Here is a 12,009-nt window from a genome sequence, read left to right on the forward strand (position 1 = left end):
TTTCTGCCAAAAAAAATCACCGACGGTTTTCAAAAAAACAGTCAGTGTTGGTGTTCAACACTGACTTTTTTTTGAAAAACCGTCAGTGTTGATAATCAATACTGACTGTTTTTCAAAAAACAGTTAGTGTTAACACTAACACTGACTATTTTCGAAAACAGTCAGTATTGCTCTAAACACTGACTGTTTTTCAAAAAACAGTCAGTGTTGCTCTTAACACTGACCCTTTTATCTAAAACCGTCAGTGTTGCTCTCAACAGTGACCCTTTTTTTTAAAACCGTCGGTGATTTTTTTTTGCAGATGCCGCTGAAATTTTCGTTCCCAGTTATATGTTTCGATTTTAGCCGCGAAAAACTTCATTTCCCCTTCTAAATTTCATTTCCCTCTTCTTTGCGATAAACGCTCTCCGTCTCTCTCGCTCTCTTCAGACCTTCTAGCCGCCAGACCTCACCCTTTTCGCCCAGCCCTAAATCCTCTCTTGCTCTCCGCCTCAGCTTCCCTCCGCCTCAGCTTCCCTCCGCTTCAGCTTCCCTGTGCTCTCCGCCTAAGCTTCAGCTTCAGCTCTCTGCCCCGAGCACAAACCCTACCCCGAGCACATGAGTACTAAGCACGCAGTTGTGCTCTTCAACAGATATTCAGCTTCTCAAGGTAATTAATTTCATTAATTTGGTGCGATTTCCCATTTTGCCCTTTGGATACTGGTACTGGTTTCATTGGGTCCTATATACTGGTACTGGACTTTACAAACACAATGCCTTTTCTTGCATAATCCATCTATAAGAGTGTTAAAGGTCACGACATCAGGTTCATACTGGTACTGGTTTCATGTCATGTAGATAATCCATTGCCTTCTCAATTTCAACTTTCTTGTACAGCCCATTTATAAGAGTGTTATAGGTTTATGACGTTAGGCTCAAACCCTTTACAAATCATGTCAAGTAGAAATCTCAAGGCTTATCAATTTGACTTTACTTGCGTATTCCATCTATAAGCAGTGAGTTCAATTGTGTACAGCTATAAGCATGGTTCTCGGGTTTTGCCGCAATGCTTAACGAGTCTCAAGCACAAATTCTTTCAGAGGTCGTTGTGATTTTGAGAAACTCGGTGCGTGGTTGTCTCTCGGTTGAAATACGGGTGCTTGAAGCGCTGTCCTCTTGGTGCTTCTGAATTCTTCTGTTGTCTCGGTGTGATGGTGAATTTGCTAGTTGATGGCCGTGACGCGAGGTACTTCTTTGGTACCGGCCACTTTCCATCTCCCTCACTAATGCCTTGCTATTTCGGGTAATTTCTTCAAACCCGACTCTAAATTATCAATCTTGTGTCTTGACTGAGTGCTTTGAATTGTTATGATTGGCCTCGAGGGTTGTTGATTTTCCCGGAGGCAACTGGTTGGGTTGTTTTTCCATGAGACATACACTACTGTGCTTGATTCTTCCCTTCTCTGTTGATGATTGGTGTTGTGCTAATTATCCGAATTGGGCATTCGATACGATAATTGATATAGTGACAGTTTGTGCCTTGTTTCGATTATGATCTGAGCATTGCTATCCTTTTTCCTTGTTGACTGTTACAACCCTTGAGTGCTGCCTTGTGTGAATCGAGTAAAATCAGACGCTTAAGTAAACCTAAATAGAAGTATGAATTGCAAAGTGATGCCAAAATCCAGATGTTTCTGTTCTGACCTGTAGATCTATAACGTACCAATTGCTGGATTTGATTGGGTGGAAATGCAGTGTTAGCTAGTCAGACTTTTTTTTGAGAAACTCGGCAGTTTGGTAGTCAGTCAATCTACTAATTGAACCATACCAGTAACAAGTTTTATCATGCAGTAAAAGTTCCAAGTTGTGCTAGTAAAATTTATCTGTGTTTGGCATGGCTGAGATCTCAGTCGGTTAATACCAGAACTTTTGAATACAGGTCATGCATGTGTTAGTGAGGAAGATTTTTTTCATACCAGTTTGGCCAATTTATCTATAATAATTCCCAAGTATTACTATTAGGCTACTCATTAATACTGACTGGCCAATTTATCATACCAGTTCCATTCTTCATTTTTTTACTAAGTTTGGTCTAGTCAGCATTAAACAATTCGAGATTATTATATACAATTATTATATTCAAACTACAAATTAACATATAATTCTGGTTCATCTGTAAATTACAGATTGGTGCGGCCGCAGCTTATTTCAGAACAAGCTTATTCTTTGCTAAAAGATATTTTATTCTCTTGGTTTCATCAGTCCTCGTCATAACTTGGCTCAATTTGAGGTGCCTTATTTATGATTTCGATACTGGTGCTGATAAAAACAAAAAATAATCTGTGGTTAACATTGTTGGCAGGTACTTCATAATTCTCAAAGTATACATAGCTTAGAAATGTCAAGACTCCTGAATATTTTATTTGCAAATAGGCTGAAAAGGATAATACAATTCATAAGATGTTAAATGCTATTGGCAGATATGTTAATTTGCTAGTTTGGTTGGCTAAACAACCTATTTTCAGTTATTTCACCTCTCTTCCCTTTATCAAGTTTAGGAGTGTTTAACTGATGGTACATGGAGAAGCTTGCTTTTGAATTATAAGTTGATATGTGTTTATCTCTAAACAACCTATTTGCATGTGTAATAATTAATAGGTTCTGGTACAGTTTGCTAGAGGCTGGGATTTGTTTGTTGGCTGTTGATGAAGCGCATTGCATATCCGAGTGGGGCCATGATTTCAGGTTTGTAATTGCACTTTGTAACCTCTATTTTTGAAAGTTTTCATCTCTGACAGACATGGATGCATGAAAGCTTTGTTCGGTCAGGGCATAAAAGAATTGGAATGAAATGCAAGCATTATTAGGGAAAACACAATTGTTCCAGGATTCAGATGAAGCTATTTATGGATATAAGTAGTTTTGGGTTGGTTTTCTTTCCATTGATCAATGTGAGGTTGATTATGTTGAATAGGCCTCGTCAATTGAATGTCATCTCTTCTCGGGTGGTACTATCCTTTATATTAGTTATAGGTTGCAAGAAAGAGAAGCATTTTTTATTTAAGTCAAGTAAATAGATTTTTGATGGCAATTAACTTGGATAAAATTTGGTGTCTTTTGTGTGTTTTGTGGATATATGGCATGTAATTTGGATAACATGTAATTTGATAATTTTTAATGGCAATTAACTTGTTTGGTGTCTTTTGTTTGTGATTGTGGCATATTAATTTTTTAATGTCAATAAATGTTGAATGGTAATATATGGCTAGCAAAACAAAATCATGCCAACACAGAAAAACAGTCGGTGTTGGTGCACAACACTGACTCTTTTGAAAAAGAGTCGGTGTTGGTGCTCAACACTGACTCTTTTGAAAAAGAGTCGGTGTTGGTGCTCAACACTGACTCTTTTCCAAAAGAGTCGGTGTTGGTGTCAACACTGACTCTTTTTCAAAAGAGTCGGTGTTGGTGTTCAACACTGACGCTTTAAAACAGTCAGTGTTGAACCCAACACTGACTGTTTTTAGAGAGTCAGTAAAAGTTAATCTTCACTGGCGCTGGTTTTACTGACGCCGCCATAACAGTCGGTGTAGGGGTATTTTAACAGTCAGTGAAGGGGTTTTTTGTACTAGTGTACACGCCTATAGAACAATTGTCTATCTGCGCGCCGTCACTTATATGGAGATCAATTCCCATATTATGGTGACTAATTAGTTTACCAATCAAATTTTTACGACTATTATTATTTTACCATATATATTAAAACAGTGATTTCAAAATTCTAAAAAAATAATGCAAAGTTTCAAGGAAAATGTAAAGTTTGGTCTTCAAACGCATTTTGAATGGAGATTATGTTGAAAGGTATAAATAGACTGTTTGAATTTTAACAATAAAAATTGTGAGAAAGAAGTAAACGACCTCTTTACTTCCCAAGCACCATATGTAGGTCCGTAGCCCACTTCATATCACATGTATGTATCCTACTAAATATAAAGTTACATGTATATATTTTCAATTAAAATTTAAAAAAAAATACACACTACATATCTCACTGGATATATATAAACTGGAAATCTCATGATATATAATAAAAATCGGCACTTGAGCGGTGTGACCTGTTAGATGAAAAGAGGCGATACCAACAGAGAAAAAAAAGCATGGCGTCTCTTTCTAAGCTCGTCTCATCGTACTAAGTGATCGAATTCAATTGAAAGCAATTGCCTATGGACTTTCAAAAAAAAAAAAAAAAAAATCTCATGATTATGTGATCGAGTTCAATTGAAAGCTTGGGTGTTGCGCAGCTGAGTGTTTTATGTATTAATGCTGAACAAAATTTTGAAGTTACATATTTTTTCCACTTTAAATTATTCAAACTAGAAATATCATGATTATGTGAGATGCAATTTAAAGCTTGGGTGTTGGGCAGCTCCGGGTGCTTTAAAAATTCATGCTGCACAAATTTTTGAAAATCCCATTTATATGTCCACCAATCCAAAGATTAGAACTCCGTCTTTGACTCTTTATGAAAGAACCCAAGCATTCACATGCAGGAAACAATTCTAGTAAATTGTAAAGTAAACTCAAGGCAGATCTCGAGATCAATTCAGTTGCTTACTTGATATAGTCTACTATTTTATACTTCATATAGTGCACTGCCCAAAGCTGCTCATTTTATTTAATTCATTAGTCAAACCCAATGGCAGATCTCGAGATCTATTCACTGCATTTGTTTAATTCAGTTGATTTAATCGAGTTTAGATCGCAAATATGCACCAAGCTAGCTGATAATGTGTACTAAACAATAATAGGAAATAATTAACTGAGTTGTTCGATGGATAAATAATCTTCTCCATCTTATGATCGAATTAACCTACTCTATAAATTCTCTTAACTATTGAAAGAGGTTAATTTTCCCAATGCGGAAGAACTATTGACTTTGTCACATCTAGGCAGGGGCAGACCCACATAATTCTAGGGGGCAGCTCCTGCATTCTGAGCTTTAGTGGTGATCTATAGGTTTCGATCAACTTCGTTCTCTTTGAAAAAAAATTTGTCTCCTCTGAATGTTTGATTTGTAATTCAGATTAAATTTAAGGTTAAAATTAAAATCTTTTTTTGAATTATAATTGGTAATTAGAATTATAAAGTCAAGAATCAGAAATTATAATTTAGAAAATTAAAAAATATAAGTCAAACCATTGTTTTTTTTATAGAGTACCCAATTAGTTAATGGGTTTAAAGCCGATTCGATATTTTTTTTGACCCCCCCTCCTCTCCCACGACAAAAATCCTAAATTCGCTCCATCTAAGCTGCCCCAGTTTAATTTTTTTTTTTTTTTTAAATATTCACGTACACTTGGGTTTCATGCATAATTCTTTCAAATGGTTATTGCATTCCCACGTCTTATTTAAGTTATGATATCATGCACTAAGTCTAAACTAGATGCATATTTACTAAAAATAACTTCTAAATAAAATCCTATTGTGTTCTATTATAAGAAATATAAAGCCAAATGAATACTGCATGTTTGACAGCTAGACTTTGTAGGAGGTCCAGCGAGGCAGCGACTGTCCTTTTAACTGAACTGCGGAACTATAACAGAAATATGATCTGATATATATATATATATATATATATATATATATATATATATATATATATATATATGACCTCGATTGATCCGTAATGTGAAACATAATCCAAAATTAGACAACCTCAAATCCGACCCAATAGAATCCAATTCCGTTTTTCTGTAAATGTATTTTTTCACATGTATCTATATGAATAATTATATGGAGCCCCTCATGTCCATCCCCACATTTTTCATGCACTCTCTATCTTCCTTAACTGTCATATATCCCCCCATTTATTTCGTTAAAAATTTCTATTTATCCCCGCATTAAATTAGACTGTTATTTAATACCAATCCCCGCATTAATTATGTTTTCCTCTAATAACAATCCTCACATTAATTATACTGTCTTTTAAAAACATTTCCATAATTAATTATACTGTTATCTAATAACAATCCCCGTTAATAAATACTTATTTGTTAATTGATGTTCAAGAAAGTATTTATCATTATTTCTGAAAAATATTTATCCATGTAACATAAAGTAATTATCATTATGTCTGAGAGTATTTCTCATTAATGTTTTACTGTAAGTTGCAATTATGTCTGAGAAGTATTTATCTATGTAACATAAAATATTTATCCATGTAACATAGAAAATTTACTATTTATGTTTTACTGTAAGTTGAAATTATGTGCGAGAAGTATTTATCCATGTAACATAGAGTATATATCATTATGTCTGAGAATATTTATCATTGATGTTTTACTGTAAGTTGCAATTATGTCTAAAAATATTTATTCATATAACATAAAGTATTTATCATTATATCTGAGAGTATTTATCATTGATATTTTACTGAAAATTACAATTATGTCTGAGAAGTATTTATCTATGTAATATAAATTATTTATCCATATAACTTAAAATATTTATCATTATGTCTGAGAGTATTTATCATTGATGTTTTACTAAAATTGCAATTATGTCTGAGAAATATTTATATATGTAACATAAAATATTTATCCATGTAACCTAAAGTATTTATCAATACGTATGAGAGTATTTATCATTGATATTTTACTGAAAGTTGCAATTGTGCCTGAGAAGTATTTATCCATGTAACATAAAGTATTTATTCATATAATGTAAAATATTTATCCATGTAACATAAAGTATTTATCATTATGTCTGAGAGTATTTATTATTGGGTGAGGTGATTGTTTATTTAATGGTCTCCAGTTGTGCGGGGACAATCCAGAAAAAAAGGAAATTTTGTGTGGGGATAAATGACAAGTATTTATGAGGGGATTGTTTATTTAATGGTCCCCAGTTGTGCGGGGATGATTAAAACAAAATGAAATTTTATACGGAAACAACTGATGGATTGATTAATTCTTTCATAAATAGAGATTATTGCAGAGGGATTAATACTTTCCAAATTCAGGATAAATACTTTGATACTTCAAGTTAAATAATAATAATTTCTGCGGAGTATTAATTATTGAGCGGTCCCCCCATGATATTTTTGACAGTTTGTGTATGGTTTTTTGCTGGAATAGACTTGCGTTATCAGGATCCTATCTATATATTTAGTGATATTTTCTTCTACCAATTTCAACAATTAATGAAGTGTCTAAAAGACAAAAATCTCATTTAATAAATTACAGAATTATATATGTGCCTACGTTTCCTAAAAATCTAGATTCGTCACTCCTGATTGCTCTGGAACAAGTCAATATTTTTCATTTTTTATATTTTCTTCTTGTTTAGAAAGGTAATCTATTTCTCCTCCGGCTCAGATTATCCAACTTCTTCCATCAATAAATAATATTTTTTTCCTTAATAAATGTTAATCTTTTGTTTGTAAGTTGTGTACAGCTAGCTAATGTGTGAGAACGTGCGTGAAAGAACGTGAACGAAGTTCCTTAACTTGCGAGATATAGAAATCCATCATATCTTCTCAATATCAATACATAAATTAAGGCGACATACGAAGCAAGCAAGAAAGCATGAAAAATTCAGCTACCTTAGCTTCCTCTTCAGCCAACTCAGATTCCTCTTCTAGCCCACCTGATATTTCAATGGACCCTCAATTACAACAAAGCATGAGCAATTCAGCTCGCTCAGCTTCGTCTTCCAGCTCACCTGTTATCCCAATGGACCCACGACTACGACAGCTCCTCAAGACATGCTCCAAAGGTGATGTCAGCCTCTGCATCAACTTGATTGATGCCAAACCTGATATCCTTCTCTTTACCACTCCTCACAAAAACAACTGCCTTCACATTGCCGCCATGCTTGGCCATCACGAGTTTGCAAGGAAGGTCTGGTCCAGAGCCCCTTCCCTATTCTCGAGCACCAATGTTGATGGCGAGACCCCACTGATAGCTGCTCTGATGGCAGCTAACCTTTCGTTGGCTTCTGACATCATCACTGCTGCATCACAGTATATGCAGCATAATGATTTAGAGGAAGGAAGGCCGTTCAACAGCATGCTCTTGAAGGTCGATAGGCGCAACGAAAATGCGTTGCATCATGCCATGAGGAATGGCTTTGAAAATTTGGCAGTGCAGCTATTGGAGATAGAGCCACGATTGTCCGAGCAAGTTACCAATACTGGCGAATCACCCATGTATATGGCAGCCCGCAGAGGATATTCTAGAGTTATAGAGCGATTGCTGCAAATCCTATCTTCGGCAAATTCTCGCACAAGAACAGAATCAGCTTTGCCTGCTGCAGTGAGATTAGACCACACAGGTTCATTACTTGTAAGTTGTAACCTTAATTCTGTGCATGTTATTTTTCATCCTAATTGAGACTCCTTGGCAGGATATTCTGAAGTTGTAGAGCAATTGCAAGAAATCCCATCTGTGGCGGTTTTTGGCCCAGAAGATGAATCAGCTATGCATGCTGCAGTGAGATTCGAGCACCCAGGTTCATTACTTCTAAGTCCAATCTATGTATGTTGTTTTTCGTATTCTGTGGTAGTTAGTCTTATGTATGTATTTCAGTTGAGAAAACTATTATTTTCGCTTTTGAACTAACCCAATTTTAACCGAAATATTTGTTCAAATTAACATAGAAGACAAATTCGGCTGAATCAGATCAGAATCGGACCAGATCGAGCTGATTTTGTACCAATTTATGTTGAGAATGAATTTTAGGGAAAAATCGAGTTGAACAGTAGTGACTCGGCCGAATCAAAGGAGTCTTAACATATATGAGACCGAATTTTTTACTTTTAGACTGATTCTCTCGTAGCTGGGATTGGGGGGTAGCAACTAGGAAGAAGTTGAGATCCAGTGAAGTAACTCAATCTTTGGATTTTGGATCGGGATCATCCGATTCAAATCCGTGATAATTTATTTGAATTGGAGCGCACACATCCTGAGAGATGAATTCGAATCGTGAAGCAATTTCGAGCAATAGATTCGAATCGGACGGTCTTGATCCAAAACCCAAAATTTTTATTACTTTAGGGGATCCGGATCCAGTAGGAAGACAGATCAGAGAGACTTCGATTGAGGAAAGAAAGACAAAAAATAAGTAAGAAACTGGGTTGGGGAAATGGGGAGAAGAAAGAAAGAAGAAGGGAACTTTTTAACTAAAACGTTTGAGTGAACTTGGTGCATAAGCACTATACATTTTCTCTTGTTTAGATATACTATCAGTTATTGGCTCACCATGAACTTTGATATAATATTTGTTTAGATATTTTATAAATTACATTTTCTTTGAAATAGTGAAATTTATTTTTGTGCCGAATTATTTAAAGTTGCTATTTCTTAAATATTTTGTGTTTTATATGTTTCTTTTAATTTAAAATTAACTCTATGATGTATTTGAATTTTTGTATTATATTATATTAGTGGATTATTTGATTGTAGTTATTTGTCTCAATATAAATTATTGACAAATTTTTTTTTTTTATCATTTTTTTTCTATTTTTTCTATTTTTCTTTAAGACAAACAAGTTTCTGGCAAAAAAAAAAATCTGATTTAGTCAATTCCGATTGTAAGGTCAAATAACCGATTCTAATTTTTACTAATATAGAAATTAAGAACTTGGTGAACCAATCTGATTTAGTCAATTCCACTTCGCCTGTTGTCTCACCTCATCTCCCATGTATTAGGCGGTCTTAGTAAATGTTCTAATTTTGTCGTGACATGTATTGTCAGGTATAGTTAAGCAACTGTTGGAAGGACGGTCCCAACTAGCATACCATAAAGACAAAAATGGAAACATTCCGTTGCACAGAGCTGTACTTGATAACAAACTCATGATGGTCAAGATATTCTTAGAATATGATCCTAATTTGGCATATATTAATCACGAACCAACCGGAAAGACTCTATTTATTTTGGCTGTGGAAAACGGCTATGTGTTGATTGCAAAAGAGATAATGAACACTTGCCCTGACTCTATCTGCACTTCCTCCAGTATGGGGAGTAGTGCGCTCCATTTAGCTATTTTTCATGAAAAACCAGATGCAGTCGACTACATACTAAGCACACCCCAGCTTCATAGGTTTATTAACCAAGCCAACAATTATGGCGAGCTTCCCCTACATTCTGCTGCTCGCAAGTGCAACCCGAAGCTCCTTCGTTCTTTACTAACCCATGCAGGACAGGATTATACTGCTGTTAATGTTTATAACAGTGCTGCAATTAGCCTAGTCTATGGACAGACCGACTTATGGAAGACTTTGAAGTGGGTAAGTTATTTAATTTTCACTTTTCTTACACACAACACTTACTTAAATTTAGTATTAATTTTATGTCATTCTTTAATTCCAATCATGATGTAGCTATTTATTTTTTATATAAGGTCAAGAAAGATCATGCATAGATTTTACCTATTTTTTATTTGCTATCACAGAATGAGTCGTTCACATTGTTGTCAAATGTAATTCCCTCCGCATGGAATTACCAAATAAGAGATAAAGTAAAACAGACGATCAACCAACAAGCAATTAAGGAGGTCAAATCACTTACCCAAAACTACACTTCCAACACATCTTTGGTCGCTGCTCTTCTCGCTACTATCACTTTTGCTGCTGCTTTTACATTGCCAGGAGGGTTCAGTTCTGATTCCTCTGATGCCGGACAACCCCTTTTTTCAAGGAAAGCAGCTTTCCAGGTGTTCCTCATCTCTGACACCATAGCAATGTGTTCTTCCCTTGCGGTCGCATTTCTCTGCATTTTGGCGACATGGGAGGACTTGGATTTCCTGCTCAATTACAGGAAAACAACGAGGGCACTAATGTGGTGTGCCTATGGGGCTACTGCAATTGCTTTTGGTACTGGTTTGTTCACAGTGGTAGCCCCCAAAAACTTGTGGCTTGCAATTCTCATACTGGTACTCTGCACCATCCTCCCGGTCTTCTCCAAGATCATCGGTGAATGGCCTCTACTAATGCTTCGTTACAGGCTTCGTGGTCTTTTTCGGAAAGAACTCGTTCCAAATATTTAAAAAACTGCAAAATACTAGGAACTTTGTTTTTTCCTACCGCATCCTTGAATTCTGAATTCCAATGCTATGGTTTCAATTTGAATTTTGTAATTATTTTTCCTGACAAAGGTCGTTTCTCCTTCTCTTCTCCTACTTTGTCTAATAATATTTTCTCTCTCCTTTTGTAATCTCCACTTGTAATCTCTCTGTTTTATTTTAATACTAATTTCATTTTTCTTTTGTACCTCCTTTTGAATAGTATTTATTTTATTGTTTAATACACATAATTTTCTACTTAATACTTAGATTCGGCATAAAATAAATAAATTGATGAGTAAAAGGTTATGTACTAATCATCTTGTGTACAATAACGACTACAGTTCATATAAAATAGAACACATTTAACTGGGCGATAGTTTTTAAGTGCAATTTTTTGTTTAGCTATTTCTACCTTATAGTATATTTGCATAAAAATAAAAATAAAAACATCACCCTGCCTAATGCCTTAACTTGAACAAGAAGTCTCCAAAAGCGTACAAAATATAAATCAAGGTCCAATATGACCACAATTGTGGCCTCCACCAATTGTGGAGGCCCAACTATTTATTACTATACCAAGAGAGCAGCTCGATCACTTGTAAATACGCAGAGTATTCGGTACAAAGATGCCAATTATATTTGTCGCTTACAACAATGGTTGCATCAACTTCAATGAAAGAGAGAGAGAGAGAGAATATGATATGAAGCTAGATTGACTTGCATCAACCTCAATGAATGCTACCAAGTCAAATTGATGTGTATATCGTTGCTAAAAAACGTGTCCCATATCACCTTGCATCAACCTCAATTAAACACAAATATCATATCACCTTGCTTATATCAACCTCAATTAATCAGAATATATATATATATATAGAGTAAGGCTACGCTACTTCGCGAATTAAACGAGTTGTTTTAATTCGCGCTCATATCTCTAGTTTCGAAGTCCAAATAGACAATCTAAA

General features: G+C 35.1%; 1 long non-coding RNA gene across 2 annotated transcripts; it reads left to right on the top strand.

Annotated features, from left to right (window-relative positions):
* The first annotated feature begins 401 nt into the window (after positions 1-401).
* On the top strand, positions 402-3,180 carry LOC144546397 (uncharacterized). 2 transcript variants are annotated; one of them, XR_013508763.1, is made up of 3 exons: positions 402-649; positions 1,016-1,282; positions 2,166-3,180. It is a non-coding gene; the product is annotated as an uncharacterized LOC144546397 (long non-coding RNA). The 2 variants fall into 2 exon arrangements; XR_013508762.1 differs by lacking the exon at positions 402-649 and having other exon boundaries at positions 685-1,282.
* Positions 3,181-12,009: the final 8,829 nt, after the last annotated feature.

This window comes from Carex rostrata, chromosome 29 (genome assembly GCF_964058835.1).
Source record: "Carex rostrata chromosome 29, lpCarRost1.2, whole genome shotgun sequence".
NCBI classification, from domain to species: Eukaryota; Viridiplantae; Streptophyta; class Magnoliopsida; order Poales; family Cyperaceae; genus Carex; species Carex rostrata.